Source organism: Denticeps clupeoides, chromosome 2 (genome assembly GCF_900700375.1).
Source record: "Denticeps clupeoides chromosome 2, fDenClu1.1, whole genome shotgun sequence".
NCBI classification, from domain to species: Eukaryota; Metazoa; Chordata; class Actinopteri; order Clupeiformes; family Denticipitidae; genus Denticeps; species Denticeps clupeoides.
This window is the reverse complement of record NC_041708.1, coordinates 2,292,160-2,311,799: the sequence shown is the minus strand read 5'-3', so window position 1 is coordinate 2,311,799 and position 19,640 is coordinate 2,292,160. Positions and strand designations below refer to the sequence as shown.

The window sequence follows — 19,640 nt, the reverse complement described above, 5'->3', positions numbered from 1 at the left end:
GCAACAGGTTTCAGGCCGTTCAGGGGCTTGTGGGGGGTTGACGACCCTGTCTTAATTCAGCTTTCCCTTCCCACAAAACGGTGCCTAGTCCAATCACGTGTCCTTCTGTAATGATTGTTATCTTTCCAACGCTTAAAATGCATCGTTTTTTGGGTTTGCCGGCTTTCGCATTTTGCCAAGGGCTGCCATTTTACCTCAACGTCAGTTGAGTTTAGTTGCTAGAACTTTATGTGCCAGAATTTCTATAAAAAAAACATGCTTTAAACGTAACTAACTAGCTTGCGGTAGCATGTCTTGCTTTGCAGTATTGTTTTTTTGTACCCTCCGCATAGTCATTGCTTTGTCCAGGCCGCCTACTGCAATGTGTTTACAAAAGTATCAATAGTTTTGGAAAAATTAACTTGATATTTTGTCAAATGGCAAACATTCTGTGACAATAGATTTTGAGGAAAACAATTTCGTATGTATGTTATGTATATATTAAATCGTGGGTGGTAGTAGCCTAGTGGGTAACACACTCGCCTGTGAACCAGGAGACCCAGGTTCAAACCCCATTACTACCATTGTGTCCCTGAGCAAGACACTTAACCCTAAGTGTCTCCAGGGGGGGACTGTCCCTGTAACTACTGATTGTAAGTCGCTCTGGATAAGGGCGTCTGATTAATGCCGTAAATGTAATTATGTTAAATACAGCAAATATGTTGCTTATGGAAAAAAAAAAATTCTGTGTCTGACCATGCCTACAGGCTCGTTCTCCTTAAAAACATCATTCATCATCTCAACTTCCTCTTCTGGGGGTCAAAAATAATAATAACACACCAATAAAAAAAAAGGGATGGGCCGGGTTGCTGCTCTTCATATCCGGTGAGTACCCATCAACACGTGGCTTTGAACGTAGGCTTCAAAAACAACATAATGTTCATTGACACGGTTGCACTGTGCAAAATACATTCGACGCTTCCACTGTCATGGAACAACAGCTGTTATTACGTCATGGATAATAATGGGGGACTAAGGGACCACATTATGTCTTGCTCCTTCACCCCCGCCCCTTGGACGGTTCCCATGGCAGGGTGGGTACACTCGTGCCCCGAGAAATTAATTAGTGCCGCTCTCCGCAGCAGTTTGCTGAAGGAGGAGTGATCAGAAAGCGGTCCCTTCCATTGTCAGCTTGTTTACTTACCTACTCGCTCGCTGGCCGCCCCACGCATGCTTTTAATTAGCCCGGATATAGACCTGCGGTTTTGCCGTTTTCATGCCGTCTGTATCCTGTGGTCCAGGGGGATGGCAACATACCCAACGAGCCTTTCACGTTGCCGTCTAGAAATAATTCTTTAGAACTTTGGGTTCCGGGGACGCTAGCTCCAGATGGACCCACAAGGTTTTTCCCCAAAAACACGTCAACGCTTTCTAATTGCAGATGAGCACAATCAGCACACATCACGTAAAAATCGCCACAAATGCCAGTTAAACAACGCCTGGCATGCGGGTTATCCTCAGCGCCCTCGAGTTTAGCGCAAAGTTGGATGCCGAGTGAAAATTGTTGTTAATTAACGCTGAGCTAAGAAAAGGTTAGCGTCACGTATCAGTGCGTAGAGCGGGCTGAAAAAAAAAGTCCCCTTAATTGGGGATGAGGAAGCATTGACCAGAACACTCGGCGAGCGGAATTTTTTTTCAACACTTTCTGATAATGTCATATAATTGGAAAGAAATCTGTCACGGAAAACTAGCACATATCCTCGAAGGCTTGCACTTTAAAGCAAGATTAATTAAGTTACGGCGTCGTTCTCTAATTGTGTATTCCAAGATAATGAGTTGAAAGTTGAGGCAATTATCTCTCTCTCTCTCTCTCTGTCTTTCTCCCTCTCTTTTCATTTCTTTTTCCTTCCCCTCCGCCCCCCCTCTGCTGGTATTTTTATATCTGCGATGGTTCGAGGTCGGCCGGAATTACCGAAGGCTCCATCTCGTTGACTTGAAAGTAAATTGAATTGTGTTAAATTAATGAACTCGAATGCGATACCTTTCTCTCCTTCTCAAACACTGGAGAAAAGGCAGACAGCGAGAGAGGGAGAGAGAGGGGAGAGAGAGGTAGCGGGGGAAAAAAAGGGGAGTTGATAAGAAGATCAACCCCGTAATCCTGTTTCATTAAAGAGTGCAAGTTCAGTCACACTGTTTAAGCTCGGCGGCGCACGGGGCTCGTGGGCCTCAAAACCGATGCTAAATCATGATTTAGTTAATTGGGCTCTGTGACAGAAGGCTAATAAATATTGATATGAATTATTCAAGCCATATGTACATCTCTGATTGCTCATTACTGACACAGAGGGTATTGCACGACGCTTTTTAAAAGAATGGCGTGGGGGGGGGCTAACTACTCTTAAAACTGAATAATGAAAGCCGTCAATGTGAATATATTTATATAAGGCTAATATTTCCAGTGGCACCGGGGCCTAAGTGAACTGTACCCTGCGAAAGCCTGGAGCTTATCCCAGCTAATGAAGTGTGGATGGAAGTAGATGGAGAACATAAGGGTTTGAATGGCCCGGCAGCACTTTTAACTCGCTTTTTTTTTTTTCTCCCAATTTAATAACGGGCAATGATCAATAATTTATGAGGGAAGGTATCATTCCACACGTTCATTATACTGTCGTTACTGCGCGTGTTCCGCCCGGGGGTGAAATGACCTCCTTGTGCTCTTAAGGTCACTTCAACAAATTGTAGCTTGTCTTATGAAATAGTCAAATAGTTTTGGATTAGGGTCATTTTGTTCTACCGGCCCTGCGGACTCATTGAACCGAATTTGTCGTGCATCCACCCTACTAGACCTTTAATCGAATTCCCTTATTTCTCCTCGTCGGCCAGCGCCGCGGCTATTGCTATTCACGCCGGGTCTGGGTTGAAGGTTGAGCTTGTTATCGTGCTTTAGTACTGCTCAATTGCGGGGTGGATCCATGCTTGGAATGACAATACTGGCAATTCCGCTCGTCGGGAGGCTTCGGCACACAGATCACCATCCAGTAAAAAAAAGAGAAAATTGTAGAAAAAAAAAAGAAAGCATTTTTAATGCACAAAAAAAAAAAAAAAAAATCTGTGAACTTGAACTGAAAATGGGGCCAAGCCAGAAGAAGATTAAAAAAAAAAAGAAAGTGCGGAGGAAATACAGCGAACACCAAACTAAATCAACCTCTCTAATTGGCTTGTTAAGACATGAAAGCGTCGACTGAGGAGGGTGGCCTTTCGAGGAGGAGGATGAAAAGGGGTTAGGCACTGAACGAGAGAGCAGCGGCAGGGAAAGGAGGATAATGGTGCAAGCGAAGGGAGGGGAGGAAGGGAGAAAACAGCGCCGAAGTTACGTTGACCGACAACTTTGTTTAATTTGAGTGTTTTTGCGGAGTGATTGGGGAGGCCGGGCAGTTGGGGATGGAATGAGATGTGGCATGCACCAGGGCAGGCTGATGAAGCCATTACGGCGCTACCCTCCCAAGCACTCAATCATCGTGACACTTCAATAGGCGTGCGGAGATGGTCATTCTTCAAAACGCAACCAACCCACCTTGCCCACCGTGCTAATCGCTCCAATCATTCAGTGTTGGAGCGAGGAACCTCTAGCCCCTCGAACCTCTCGCGCCCATCCCCCAGCGTACCCCTCATCTCAGCCATCGCCCCTTACCTTCTAAACCAATTACGTTGACTTTGCTCTTCCACCCGGCTTCTCTGCGAAGACTTCCCTGTTAAGGGTAGGACGAAAAAATTTGAGGCACAGAGTGATGACAATGGAGAAACCTGCATAAATCAAGATATTAAAATGAACAAAAAAAAATTACAAAATGCACACATTTTATGCAAGGTTGCCAGATCAGGTTAGTGAAACATTGACCAAATAACGTAAATGTAAAAAAAGATTCTTGGTAACTTCTTCAGGCCCGAGATAAATTTTTTTGTGTATTTGCTTGTTTAGGTCACAATGTCTGGCTACCCTGTCTAAGACATACTTACGTTGCGATGTGGACTGTCGTTCTGATCTTCAGTTCTTCAAGACAACACTACATTTGGAGTTATGTCTTTTGGGAATGATGGAACTACTCGCTATATTAAAATATTCAGCTAAAAACGGATTAGGCCAAATGTGGTTAAAAAATTTCTCACTGCTGTAAGCTGATTACAGATACATTTCCCTGACCATCACGACTCTCTCTGAGCAGTCAGTTTCGAGTTGAGGTGCCGTCAGCCGGACTGACCCGCCATCGTGGGTCACGGGGTCCGGAGATCGCGGCCGGGCTCGCCTTTCAATTTCGGGCCGCGCCGGTGACTCGGGCACTCGTGGTGTGTGCCGCTTTGAAGCACAGCACATAATAGGATTCTTAGATACACCTCGCCATGGAGGAGCGGGATGGGGGGAGGGAAAGAATGCGCTCTGTAGAGTTGCTTTTGGAGGGCTGCCTCCAGCCACCCACTGCAGTGATCAAACTAAGCCAACCTGACCCACTTTGCCTTTCGTATTCTACGCTCTCTCTCTCTGCACCTTCTCATGTCTCCCTTAGTTCGCCCTGTCCTTTTTTTATCTCCGTTGGTCTGCCCACTCTAAACCACACACTTTGGCACCTCCCTCCTCGCCACGCCGCCCAGTGGCGTTCACAATAACGCGTTCGGCTGGAAAAATGACAAAGAGAACGGAATAAAGAGATCCCTGTTCCCACCGGCGGTGGGCGAATTAGATGCTCTTCCAACTACCTGGTTCCCTGTGTGGCCTGGTAGGCTGAATCCCCCCCGAGGCCCGCATCCCCGTCCAGAAGATCCACGCTGCGAACCCTCTCAGGGCCCCAACGGGGAGAGGATCATTACCTCCGACGAGAGCTTCTCCATGAGTAATCGCTTGTGGGGTGAGGAGAACAGCGTTGTGCCATGGGATGGTTCCACCGCATGTTCAGGCCTCGTTCACAGGTTTCATAAACCCAATAAGATAATCGGTACACTACGTACGATGTATAATATGCACAATGCACACATAAGCAATACGAAGCAAGCTAGGTTCCAGATTTAAAATCTATTCCGCGTTATGAATGACTCGATGTTTATGTTGCTAGGCAACCATTACTCGTTAATGACTCGAAGCACAATAAACGATTAGTTTCAACTGATCACGTCATGGCGTACGTTAACATGTCAACACGTCCTTATTAATGGGAAATTGTGATGTTTCGTCGTTTTTGCAGACCTGCGCTGTCATCTGACACCAGACCGACAAAACAGAAAGACCCGGTTTGATGTGTTTTTTTTTTTTTTTCCTTTTCCATCGCCACAAATAGATTTACTGCCAAATGTGGAATAATGAGCGCCGCTCATGGTCGAAAAAAAACTACTAGAACGTCTAGAAAATGTTGCTAATTACTGCGCGACCTCACTGGGGATCGTTTCTGGACCGGATGAGATCAAACCTGCTCCCCGCTGTGCTTCTTACAGTCCCTAAGCTGTTCTTTTTTTCCCCCCTCTCCATTTTTATTGTCTGTGGACCTTCCCTCTCTGTCTCTGTGTTCCGGCCAGTTGTATCCTCTTCCACCAACTCCTCACACGCAGCCGCATCAATTATTTCCAGCAATCTGTCGGTTGTTATTCAGCAGGAAGCTCGGCTTGCGCTCTGTGCAATTCGTCTAATGTTGGAAAACATTAGGGTTTTTCATTCGGTGGTCATGAGCAAAAATGCCAATTTTTTTGAGTGGTCTGTCCTATGATAAATAAGGATCTGTTCTTATCGTAATGAATTGGGAATGGAGTGGAAGGAGGCACCCAGAGCGGTCTGTGGGAAAACACTTGAAGCCCTCCGACCTCTAGCACCGGGATGCAGACGCAGCGGAGCTGCTGCTCTGAATACCCTATAGCGTCTGGAGGAAGGCCAAGGCAAGAAATCGGGCGAGGGACGCATCGATCTGCAGCCGAACATGAACTTGCCAGCGTCGTGGACAGGTGTGCCTTCAGCCAACGGAGTCTCTTGCAGATCATCTTGATGGCTTGATTCGAATTCGCTCGGTGTAGAGAAGTAATATTGAAAATCTTCCTTCGTTCCTGGCCAGGCGTGCGCCGATGTAATAAAACAAGCAATGCTTTATCTTTCCTATTTTCTTCCATTACAGACTCAAGCTGCTATCAGTGCACCATAAAATGTTCGTTTCTTCCACTGGAAATGCCTACCCACCACACTGCCCACATTCCGTAACCTCCACCCTATCACTGGCCTTTATTTATTGTTTCCTGCGTTCACCCCTTCCTTTTGCAATTGCTCTGTAAATCACGAGGCGCGGCATTTTGTCATACCAACATCAACCTTAACCCCAAGAACCTTAAGAGAAAAGGAATTTTGCGTGAATAATCATCCTGAACATCCACTCCCTGACATCTGGGATCGTGATCTCATACTCAATGAAATGTGCTTCACCGATCAGTGGTTCTAATGTTATGGCTGGTTTTCAAAAAGTTTATACCAATTATAGCTGTGTAAAATAATACTGAACGACGATGCAAAAAGTTTATTTACTGAATTATTGCCAATACGTAACATACGTCACAGTGCACTTTAATGCTTTAAAACTTTACTGCAAGGCACAGCTCACTTTTCAACCTCGGTTGGTAAAAGCCGGATCGCCAGGCGTCTTTGGATAAGGGCGTCTGATAAATGCTGCAAATGTCTTGTTGATGTGTGAGAAGGACGCATGGAGCAGCAATGAGACGATGTCCCCAAGACGCCCGCTATTGACCTTCTGGCAACTACTAGCAGTTACATTCCAGATGTGCATGCATGTCGTTTAACGGTAACGTAATGCTATTATCTCACTTGACACAAGTAGACAGAATAAAAGTTAAAATACAGATAAAAAATTATAATAAATAGGTGTGTGTTTTTTATTACCTGTTGCATCACAATTGTACTCAAATTTCATAATGGTAATTTTTCCCTAGGCGCCATTGTTGAGTGGAGTTGTGTGGAATTTCTTGATTGGTGTAACAGTATCCCGAATCCATCACATTACCCCGGTTCATTCTGCTGCCGCCTCTCGTCTCTCCGACGGCAGCGTTTTTTTTTTTTTTTTATTTTATTCCCGGCACAAAATCATTTAGCGCTCTTCACACCACGTATGTCATTAACCTCGCCGTGGTACTACAGCGGCTCCATTACGATTCGCCGGCTGGCTGGGGATCCGTCCCGCCATCTATCAAACCGACGGAGGCCCATCATCGCGCTGCCTGCTGTCGCTCTGATTATTGTTGACCAGCAAAACACTTGACCTGCAGACGGCAGCACTATGAGAGTAATCTACCTTGACATCTTTGTATCTAATGGTGCCGCGCGATCGATGGCCTCCACACCCCGTAGGCACAGGAGCTTATTCCCCCGCAAAGCTGATGGTCGGGATAATCTGTCTAGGCCCACTCGCACGTCCAGGCGCTTTTGTGTTTTTTTTTTTGCAGATTTATTAGGAACCGCGGGTTTTTTTTTTCGTCTTTCCCTCCAGCCGAAATTTACATCCCTCTCTGTGTCCGTTTGGAGGAAGGGCTCCTCAGAGTGTCCCGCTGGACATGAGACCCAAACTGTGCTTCATAATTGCCACCGCAACATCACCGGATAAGAGGTGAATCCCACCGCTTTGACTGTGACGAGCATCGCCAAAAGCTTCCCTGTTGGAGAGTAGCTTGCCGGGGTGCCGGATGAACTCATATTAACCCTTTATTCAGATCTTATGGGCCTTATTATATGTCCTTTACAGATTTCAGGTGGTTACTTGAAGGTATGTTCCAATTAATGAATTCATATGAAATTAATGTTAATGATTATTCACGTTAATGCTCCCTTTCAACTTTCTTGCTTCGGTGTGGTGGAGGAAGGGGTGCGAGGGGACTTTTATCAAGTTTCAAGCAATGGCTGCAAGACCGTTGGGCAAGAAATGCTCAATGTATTGACGGGGGGGGGGGCTTGCAGACAGGCCATCTCACGAAAGGCAGTGCGTCAGCATTGGGTTTCGTGTCCACACTCCTACCCAAGGGGAGGCAGGCTGGCACCCAGGACTATTGACACGAGGACAGATCGTTAGCCTTCTCTCCATCTCCCCTTCTCGTCTTTTTTTTTTTTCGGCTGCCGGTCCCGCGTGAGCAATCCGGACTCCGTTCGTTGCAAATAATCTGTTGGTCATGAAATATCCTTCTCTTAAACTGTTTTTTTTTTATATACCACTTTTATGTGTTAGCACGGACTAGCGCCTGCAAGGCTAGCGTCTAGCATACGCACCTTTAACGTTGCGCTTCAGGAGAGTTGACCAGCTCTGGGACTGAACTGGCGGCCGTCCTTCACTTCACCCTTTAGGATTCGCTCCTCGTTCAGGTGACTTTTCTCTGCGGGCTTATTAAAAAGGAGCGTAGTCCCCGGCTCGAGGGAAGAGGGGTTGCTGGGGACATCTGTCACTTTACATTTACCCGTAGGATCCTCACGGCACACGGGCCCGGCGGACAAACAATCCATCCTTATTTACCCGACACAATTGCAGTTGGATTGGATTTTGGATGGGCCGGCGACTTCTTTTCAATTTGGAGGAATGCATTAGCCGCCTCTTTCTGTTTATTCCAACTTTGGAGGCCTGTTAATTATGGCCGGTGCGCTGAAAGTGTACTCTGGATCAGTGGGGCTGTGTGCGATATTGCGGGACTGAGCAATGAGCCATCCATTTCATTTCACCACATCTAACCGGCAGAGGCTTGGTTTTTTTTCCCCTGTAGATTAAGTAAAGGGATAATCCAAGTCGAGATGAGCATTAAAGGACTTGGGGACGTGATGCCGCCACCTTAATGCTCACCTTGGAGTGGATTATCATTAATTCCCTGGCCATTGACAACAAATATTGAAGAGGACATTGGAATTTCTCACCTTGATGGCGTTAATAAAAGAGGATTTTGACCATTTTTGTTGCCCTGGTTATTTAGAGTTTTATCCCAGCTAATACGCAGTGCATTAATTCAGCACAGCGGTAAAAAGGAATTGAATTGGAGAATACTGCCTTGTTGCTCGTGAGAAGATTGTAGGAAACACACTCGCCTATGAACCAGAAGACCCAGGTTCAAATCCCACTTACTACCATTGTGTCCCTGAGCAAGACACTTAACCCTGAGTGTCTCCAGGGGGGGACTGTCCCTGTAACTACTGATTGTAAGTCGCTCTGGATAAGGAAGTCTGATAAATGCTGTAAATGTAAATTAATTGAAGCTCCAATAGATTTTTGAAGAGCATTTGCCATTTAGAACGTTCTCAAATACCATATTATAATCTGAGAATTGGCTACTTTGATTTCTCTAAATTAAGTACAAATCAGCTCTAGGTGATGTTGTGTTTTTTGGTATATTTTACCAAGACAATAGCAGCATATTTTTAAGTCTGGTAAGTTGTGAGTGGGAGCCCCCATGGATTGCTCCACGGTCCAGTTGTGATGCTCACATGTCCATTCTCAGAGATTCTGCATGAAAACTCTGGTCTGGTCTGCAGCTACACAGCTCAATACAGAGTGAACTGTGCTGCACTTATTCTACAGCGTCTCTTCTGTGGGATCGGACCAGATGGTCATGCATCAGTGAGCATTAGATACGAACCACTATATGCTGAGACCAGCCCATATGATCCTGCTGTTTTTGGAGGTGCCAAGGCCCGGTTTATCTAAGGCCGCTTTCACATCTTGGTACATTTGCTTTGGTCTGAATCAGTCGGTGAGTTTGTAGCCATTGTATCATTTTCCTCTTCGTTCTGTTTCCTTTCAGACAGGGTGAAGTGCTCTAAAGCCTATAGTTTGGTCCTTGCAAAGAAGTTGACTGGTGCCACTGTTATGAGATGCTATTGACCTCACCCATTGGTGGGTTTTACTCTTCTATATGATCGGCTTACAGCATTTAGTTTAAAGTAGGGCTCCAATGAAAGGCATTAGCAATCCACCATCCATAAGTCACAGTGAAGTGAAGGATGAGATTTCGCTCTGATTTCTCACGCTTCTGCACTCCTATGTAAATTATAGAGGTGTAATGAAGATGGAAAGAGGACGAGACAAAGAGGAAAGAGATCTAGGTCAGGTTGCCAATTGATCCTGGATGATTCCCAAAAGTTCCGCCCTGTGTGGTGGGTCATTGGGCCGCTTTAATCCCGCCTGTCCCGCCGTGATAAGCAGAAGCCTCGTCTGAAGGCCAATCACAGCGCTCACTTTTGAACACCCCACCTCCATTTTGAATTGGGCCAAGCCACTGTTCAACAAGGTAAAACCAAAAGGATGGATCGCCCTAATACCAAAGGGGACTGGGATGGAACGCTGGTAAATAAATAACCAATGACAGGGAAAGAAAATATTAATATCCATAAGAGTTTTCGTCATATTTTGGGCTTGCATGACTTCCCAGCGCATATGTTATTTACAACTCGCAAGCAGCGAGCCGGTGCAGGCCCCCTTTGTTAATTCTGTCAGGATGATATTTTAATAAATCATGTCTGACAGTGCTGGAATTGGCACATCACTTTTTAAGGCTGGGTGCCTTGAAGCAGGGGAACTGATTGATATGGTTTGCCTGGTCGTGGAAAGAAAAGCTGCCATGTGAGGAGAAGAGAGCCCAGCCCCCCAAAAACATGAAAAAAAAACTTCTTCCACATGCTCGTGGTCTCTGGGTCGCCCGGCGGACGCTTGGCAGTCGGTTGTAAAAGCGCTAGCTGTCACCGTCTTGTGGGAACAGCGAGAGGAGAAGAGTTACGAGGGCCTTTCGCACCATGACCCACTCTGCGCTCCAGAACCCAGGCTTCCTCTAGAAGCTTGGTGCTCCTTGCCTCGCCCCTTTTTAATGAATGTAATGTGCAAAGTGTAGTGTATATTCATGTTTCACACCCATCATCCATAATATCATATCGGTGATTAAATGGTTGAATGACACCGGGCCGTGGGTGGGAACATTTGTTCTTGCAGATGATGAGGGCTAAGTTGAGATGGGTCAGAGGATGTTTCTGGTCTGCAGTGGACCTACCAAAAACTTGGCAAATGACATGCAAATCCGTGAAGCGCTCCATATTCTTTGGGGCCGTGGTGGCCTAGCGGTTCAGGAAGTGGCCCCGTAATCAGCAGGTTGAGGGTTCAAATCCCGATCCGCCGAGGTGCCACTGAGGTGCCACTGAGCAAAGCACCGTCCCCACACACTGCTCCCCGGGCGTCTGTCATGGCTGCCCACTGCTCACTCAGGGTGATGGGTTAAATGCAGAGGACACATTAAAACTTGGCAAATGTTGTGTCCATCGCAGGACATGATGTCACAGGGTGCACCTCGGGAAAATAAGTTCAAAGAAATCCCCACAAAGAACTGTTCCAGTGTGTAGGATCAAATCCTGCATCTTCTTCTTTTTCAGGATGCATCTCTCCATCTTCACAAAACAGCCACAATCGTAGAAGGACCTTTTCACTGACATCACTAGACACGTTCCGTTTTGCATTCTGCAAAGAAGGAGTAAGGAGTCCTGCCTGTCCTACTCTAGAAACATCTTGGAGAGACACCCCATGGTCTGTGCACAAAACGGGTGCTTCTCAAAGTCAAGGGTCTACTCAGTTGGGTGCTGCCAAATAAAGAAAGAAGGGCTTATTCTCGTTGAAAATGTTTTTGAACATGGCGGCGTTGTCGAAAGATCCTAGACAGCAGAACGGTTCCTCAGCGGGATTTGATGAGGTCCTCCTCCACGGTTGAGACCGTGCGTCCTCGTGAAATGTGTTTCAGGAGGAAAAAAGGAGCTGAAATTTGACAAATGAACGTGAGTGCTGATGGTTGTTAAACTATAAACAGAAAGAAACTGAATTTTTGGGGGTTTATTTGGTTATATTTGGTCTTTATGTGCCCAGGAGGCTCCAGTTAAACAGCAGTGTCACATTCGTGCAGAATCCGTGCCGGCGGACTGGCCAGGGCCTTAGGGCCAGGTACGCCTGAAACGCCGAGCCGGATTCGCCGATGAGCGTAAAGCGGTGTCGTGCCTGGCAAGTGACCAGAGCCCCGGGCGTCTCCCACATTTGCGCATGAATTATTGCTCAGGCTGGAGACCCCTCCTGCCTCAGCGCTATGATAAACATCCGAGATGAAGCCTGCTCTTATGGGAGCCGCGGCTACCGCCGGACCAAACCTTCCGTGCCGCTTCCTAAGCGTTTGTTTATTCGGAAGCGGTCCGCAACCGACTGATCTCTGATTCTGACCGAATTAAAGCGATGCCCGATCCCAGCGGCCCCTCGTGCCTGCAGGCTTTGCCCGTGGGCAGAGGCGAGGTGCAATGCCGCGGCACTTGCCACGGACTTGTAGGTCCGCGGGGGGACGGCGGGTCGGGAGATGTTTTATGTAACAGTGCCGCCGAAGCCGAGCTGTTGTTTCGCACCAGGACACATCCGGACGTGGGAGCCAAAGTTCAAGGCCCGAGCGCCCAGGGGCGGCGTCCGCAGGCCTCCACCGCGTCTCTTCTACGAGTCCAGATCAGATCCGGGGGTTTCCATGGAAACCACATTGGAAAAATGGCACAAAATGAGTAATGTCCCCATATGCTATTGCTCTGCTATCGAAGAAGAAGGGAAGAAAAATTTTAATTGCTCAGAATTAAGGAAAGAGGCGAAGAGAAGGTGCCAGCGACTTCTCTCTGTAAATGTGCTTTAAAAGCCACTCGTGATGAAAGACCATCTGTCAAGGCTTCGTCTTTCATTTTCTTTCGCGTTTTCCGCCTTGTTTTCGCCTCCCCCTCCTCCTTCTCCACATTGTGGTCCCGCTTATGGAAATTAGATTGTGTTAATTAGTAAAAATGCACCCACCTAACAAATCTCCCGGCGCCGTGAAAGTCCCTCACATTAAGCAGGACACGCTTTGTCCCCTGATCAAATTACAGCTTGTGTATTTTCAATTCTGTATATTTTTGTACAGTTTTTGCGAAACATAAAGTGTTAAGCTGCTCATTAAACTAAACGCACACACTGACTGGTCGGGAATTTGGTGCCCGCGGGGACCACTGCCGCCTCATTTTGGCGCACAGGAAGGGACGAGCCGTGGCCGGAGCGATTCGATGGCCACTGATGAATGGTGGCCCTGATGGGTCATTTGTCCAGGTGATGGAGTTAGCCACTGCCCTTTGGGAGGAAGAATAAAATAAAGAAAAGCCACAGCCAAGCGTGAAGGATCGGCCAACGGTAACAGAATAAGTGGCTGTTGCTTCGCAGCCACTGCCGACCTTCCTCTAATTGGACAAGCTGAGGGAGTCGGGGAGGTCGCACACACACACACACACACACACACACACACACACAGTGTACATGCTGCATACACTTGCAAAAGAAACTTGTAGGCCATGCAAAGAAAAGGTGCAAACACAGTGCAGCATTCAAGACATGTTGAAGCATCTGACGTGGACAATGCAAGTGTTTTCACAATGCCAACGTTTAATTTAATATTTTACAAATTGACAAATGGGGTAGTGTGTGTGTGGTAAAAAAGCGGTTGTAGTTGCATATAAGATATGCGGTAACATTCATTTAGGTTCATGTCCATCACCAAGGACAAAAATAAACGGCTAGGTCTCAAAAGGATAAATGTTCCGTCAGATCATTTTAAATTGTAAAAATTGGCCAAGATGTAAAAACTGAACAGCTTTTGGTAGATGGTAACCCGATGGCATTTCAGCGCAGGAAGTGGCTCTCGCGATACGCTTGGGGACTCAGATTAGCATTACGTGATGAGGTAGGGTGAGCCAGAAAATGATGGATTGGTTTGCTTTGTCTTTCCCCTGGTTCATGTTGCGTAGATTTTCACAGGCTATTTTCGGTGCTGTATTAAATTTACTGTTCATTAGCTCTTAACCATGGTGGAAGTGTTGTGCCTTGGTACAGGCCTTCAAATTCTGAAAGAAAGACGCTCACTGAGGATATAAAAAGAAATAACTTGCCAAAAAACGTGCATTTATTGTCATTTTAATGTAAAATCTATTAAAAATCTGAATATATTGGTCAGTTGAGGCATTCCCATAGTGTTGATATTTTAAATTCAGTATTCTAAACCTTTTTCTTTTCATTCTTTCGGCTGCTTTTGTTAGGCGTTGTCACAGCGGATGAGCACATTCAGGGTCCAGTCCAAATGATCTTAACTAACTTGATTGCTCATGGAGCAAGCTGAACAATCAGAACCGTTAATCAATCAGAGCAGATGCCATTCATATTCAATAGCGTTCAATAGCTCACAATATCACATGTAAAAGCAATGTATGCATAAATATGTACAGTACAGGCCAAAACTTCTCGTTCAATGTGTTTTCTTTATCTTCATGACCATTTACGTTGGTAGATTCTCACTGAAGGCATCAAAACTATGAATGAACACATGTGGAGTTCTGAGAATGAGAATGAGATGGTGTGTGCAAACCATGTAAGGTTTTCTAATGGTTTTCTATGGGGAGTTAAATGCTGAAACATGCATATTCTTCTATGCTTACAAGGTTTGAAGTATTTTCATTAAAACAGAGACAAGACAAACCTTTGTTTGATTAGCAAAACACGAGAAACATGGATCTGGCACCTTCTGTAAAAAAAGACACCAACACAGGTCTAGTGCCCCTGCTGGCTGGTTGCAGTATCGCTTGGGTCTCTGCCGCCCTCTTGTGTTTTGATGATAAAAGAGCCCATTTATGTACTGGGTCCAGTTGACAGGTCTTCTTTTCCCTTAACATGATATCAGCTGATCGCTTTGGCTTTCCACTAAAAATCCTTTTTTGAGACCATCGCTCGACTGTATAGTGAGGAGGTGTGTTTGCACGTGGGGAATGAATCGCAAGGCGCTTCTACCGAATCTCGATGGGTCGAGTCAAGCATGAAGGATGGAATTTCTGGCGTGACCAGTAAGCTGCTCTAGATGTTACTGTATTCGTTTGAGTGCCTTTGGTTCAGAACGAGCGTCCAGCCCAGACCGGGAGAGGACATTTACAGCATTTTTCAGACGCGAGTGTCTTACCCACTAGGCTACTACCACCCTACCACAGGACGTGCAACAGGACACGTGTAACGTTTTCTATTTCTCTGTGCCACGCTGTCTCGATTGTGAAATGTTTCCCGCCACTCTCCCGTCCTGCGCCCCGGGGTTGTGTAATCCGGGGCAACATGGCCCTTTTGAAGCTGCTCCGGGGAGCGTGGTCAAGGTAATCTCCACTCGAGGGAGTGTGTGGAAGCGGTAAAGTAAAAAAAAAAAAAAACGATAAGTCCAGAGCGATTTCATTCCCCCTTTTTTTTTGTTGTTGGGCGGGGCGGAGAGAGGATTAGGGGAGGTGGATGGGGTTGCCTGGCCGAGATGGGAGAAGGAATGGAGGGAGGGGGGCGTGGCGGCGTGGTGATCAACAGACCGCCGGTGATCTAGAGCGCCGGTGCTCGGTGGTGAGATGGAGTGATCTGATGGAGCAGCTGATGTGACAGAAGCCACATTAATAGAGGCATATGCCTGATACACACACACACACACACACACACACAACAAAATAAGCCAAAAACAGGGGGTAGACATACAGTAACAACAGCCAAACTGTGACTTCCGGCTGGTTGCAACCTCCAGACTGCTGGTCAGAAGAGCCACGTGGCGGCCCACGGTTAAGGAAGCAGCCCCGTAATCAGAAGGTTGCCGTGGTTCGATTCCCGATCCACCAAGGTGCCACTGAGCAAAGCACCGTCCCCACACACTGCACCCCGGGCGCCTGTCATGGGCGCCCACTGCTCACTCAGGGTGACGGGTTAAATGCAGAGGACACATTTCACTGTGTGCACTTGTGCTGACAATCACTACACTTCTAAAAGCGTTTACAGCGTAATTACCGCTCTTTACCTCTTTTTCACTGAAATAAAACCGCCGTCACCACACCTGATGAGAGGCTGTGAAAGGATGCTGCTCCAAAAAAATGAAAGGCGGCTTGTCGGTGGTTCCACGCCCGTGACACCATCCCCCCCATTTCATTCATAACCTCCTACCCCCTCCCCCCGCTCTCTCTCTTTTTCTGTCGCTTCCACTCTTGCTGTCCCCCCCCATCGCTCGATTTGGAACATTCCGCCTTTATTCTTTTCATTTCGATTCTCGCAGTTCACTTTTTTTTTTTTTTGGTCCCTGTGCAGGTCCACTGGCTGAGTGACGGACGGCGTGACGAGGACGTGCAGGACGGCCCCTCACTCCTCTCTACAGCAGGTATGTTCTTTTTTTGTATTTTTTTTATAATTACTGCCGGTTTCTGCTGTGTGGACGAGGGACAAAAAGTGAAACTTTCATTAGATTGAACTTTTTAAGGGACACTTTACAATTATTACAAATATCAGCTCGCCCATAATATGGATTCATATACAAATGTTCTTCTTCTTTGACGACTTTGTCCTGGAGACAATTCCAGACATTCAAGGTCCAACGTGTGTGTGACATTTATAAAATAGATTTTTGTCCTATACAAAAAAAAAAAAAAAAAATCATACACAATGAAGCCAGTCACGTTCAATTATAACTCTTCTCGTTACTCGTGTTTTTTTTTTTTTCCAACCTCAAAAACGTAATTTTTGAATCAGTTTTCCTTTTTAAAAAATGCCCAGTGACACAATGCAATGTGTCTCATTACAAGAAGCCGAGAAGTCTGCGTCCCGCACCCTGCAGCGGCGCCGCGTAGCGAACGCCACCAGCGCTGGCAGCAGCCAATTAATTGGGTTTTAATCTTAATGCCACAATTAAGCCTTTGCTTGTTATTATTTCAGACTGTACTAAAACCGCGATGCCCGTTGGCGTTCTCCTTGGCCGGGGCCTTACTCTTCCCTTATAACTGTTCAGAGGTTGACTTTTGGAAGGTGCAAACTTCTGGTCGGTATCAGTTTTTCATGGCGTCACTAAAAACGACATTCTGCATCGCATTGGGGTATTTGTGGGACTTTTTGAGGTTTCCTACATGGACCTGAAACTCGAGGGCTGGTGTAGCGCTTACATTTTAACTCCCGGCTAAATCGTTATTTTAGCAGCACCAATCGGCTGCTACATGATATTTTTAGACCCTGGAGTGACACCGAAGAAAACCGCTGACCTGCCAGCGCTGCCCGTCACTTTGCGTTGCAGTTGCTGTTGCACTTGTTGCGTCAGACCTTTGGCGAAAGTTTGGTCATTAGAGCAGTGCGCCACACTACCGGGCCGGTACGGATGGATTAACGATCAGCCAAGGCCCCGGCTGAGCTCGGAAAAATGGCCTTTTTACAGTGGCCAGGCCAGGCTGAACATTAGCTGACAGCGTTGGCGAACTTTCTGGTGCAGGGCGGGGCGCTCCGGCGTTTTCTCGCATCAAAGGTACGATTGCACAGAGTGATGAAATGACTTTCTCCCCTTCAGCATAATCACTTAAAAATACGCTCCACCTACCGGAACTTTCGGAAGCACGTTAACGTTCATAATTTCAAATCCTAAACCAGTCATAAACATCACAGGCATGACAGGGCACTGTTGTCCAACTGGCGGACTTAAATAAAACACAATCTATGGAAAAATGTTTGTATGTGAAACAGGATCAATTGTCTATAATTTTAATACCTGTGCATGAAAACATGAAAAATGTATTTATGTTGCACTTTTGGCATTACACTTTGCAATTATTGCTGCTTTCAGCTCCCGTTTGAAAATAGTGGCCTTAGTGTTTTAGGTCTGCGCCCCCTAGTGGAAGGATTCGTCTGGTTATTATATTTTTTGTCCGGTCCGGGTCGTCAAAAAACATTCAATTACTCACCTCTTAACCGCGCGCTCACAGATTAATCCGAGACAAATCATATCTGAATTCGAAAAGTGTCCGGCAAGGTGGCGGTGAGACGCGACGCCACTCAAAGCAGGGCGCAAAACAGCGATCGTCTGCAGACAACGATTCGCCGCGCTGGCAAGGCGAATTGGAGCCGTGGTTGTTAATCTGTACGGCCAGTCTGTTTTTTTTACCCGAGGCCGTTCTCCGCCAAGGGGTCCCCAGGGGCCCCACAATGCTGCGGAATGCGTGGTGGACCAGGCGGGAAGGCGGGGAAAAGAAAGCGATCTTCGGCGAGGATTCTGCCGTCAAGCCAACGCGGTCCCAACTGTCATGGCCTGACGAAACTTCTTTTTCTCTGATGGACATGATGGTTGTTTAACATAATTCTGATACTCAGTTATATGTCATTTGCTTGAAAACCCCTGAACACGGGAGGTGTCTTCCAACATGTTTAAGACATGAGAAGCTAAGATGAAATGACATGGTGCCAGCTACGAATCGCTACGAAACATGCACGAATCGCTACGGCGTTGCGTTAAACCCAGGACTGTGACGTAATGTCCATTAAGTTGAAGTGTCCTCCAATTCTGTTAAAATGTTTTTTTAAAGAAGCACGTTTCCTTTCCTTGGCACGTAGCAGTTAGCGTTTGCCCTATTTGAGTTGTATTCGAAGTTTTAGCAGAAGATTATGTTCTCATGCGTGTTTTTTTTTTTTTTTGCTAATTATTCCTTTTGAGATTCGCTGTTTTCCTCATCAAATGCGTTCAGACCAAAGGTCTGGAGATTGTCTTGAGATTCCTTCTGAAGCACCGAGGCGTAATCCATAGATGTCTGTGAAAGAAACATAGACTTGCAGACGCACCATCGTACTCGTCTCAAGGCAAAACCAATAATTCCGAGCGGGCCGCGCCTCTCCAAATGCTGAGGGGACGTCTGTTTTTCTCCCAACTTCGCAGCGTTAGCGTGATCAGTGATGCGGGCTCCTCTTTTCTTTTTTTTTTTTTTTTACTCGGCCCAACCGGAGTCCATGTGATTATTTTATTCCCTTTTCCCCCCCTTTTAATCTTTGCCAGGAACGGGCGCTTGGACGTCTTTTGTATTTAGCACACTGTTTTCCAGGGAAGAGGAATGTCCCCGATTCGTCCAGTTCATAATGTTTAAGAGGTAGCTCGGGGTTATCCAAGCTAATTAAAGTTTGATTTGATCAAAGCACACTCGTTTCTGCTTGAATTTTAATTAGGGGATGGGTCACCGGTCCCCCGGTCCATTACAAGGACATCTACAGAGTTCCTAACGCAATCTGCGAGTCTTATAAATTCAATTTGGGGGATTTATTGGACAACGGGAGCTTTTGGACAGTCCGGGGATAACCATCTCGTCTCTCCAGCCGTAGCCGGCGGGACACAGGGCCCCGGCCCTGCCGCCGGCAATGTCACCGCGGCGGCCGCTCACCGCAGACGATCGAAGCCGCGCCATCGGCGGTGGCCGCGCTGAACGCATCTGTCATGGGTGGCATATGCAGACCGCCGTCCCGCAACGATAAAAATCCGGCCCGTCCCCGTCCTCCTCACGTGTCCCCCTTCGCGGCAGAATCAATTTGCGGTCGGGCCCCCCCGTTCGTGAGAGTATTGCTTTTGCGCGATATGATCTTTGCCGTACGTTTTCCGGAGGTCACAGCCGACACAGAAACAAGGTCAGGCCAAACTTGATCGACAGTTCCTCTGTCTGCGGCGCCGAAACAATTACCCACTCGGGAGACGGCGGGGATATTAAACTGCCGGGCTTTCAACGTCGGCGGAGGGAGGGGGACAAAAAAAAAAAAAAAGGGCTTTTTTCCGATTGA

The 19,640-nt window shown here is 46.8% G+C and overlaps 1 protein-coding gene across 4 annotated transcripts in view; it reads left to right on the top strand.

The window, feature by feature from the left end:
• The window catches only part of rbfox3a (RNA binding fox-1 homolog 3a), a 380,882-nt gene that overhangs the window by 145,362 nt on the left and 215,880 nt on the right, over positions 1-19,640 (top strand). For all 4 annotated transcript variants that reach the window (XM_028966599.1, XM_028966598.1, XM_028966600.1 and 1 more), the window contains exon 3: positions 16,158-16,227. The gene's annotated coding sequence lies outside the window, so the exon portion shown is untranslated. The remainder of the gene's footprint in view (positions 1-16,157; positions 16,228-19,640) is intronic.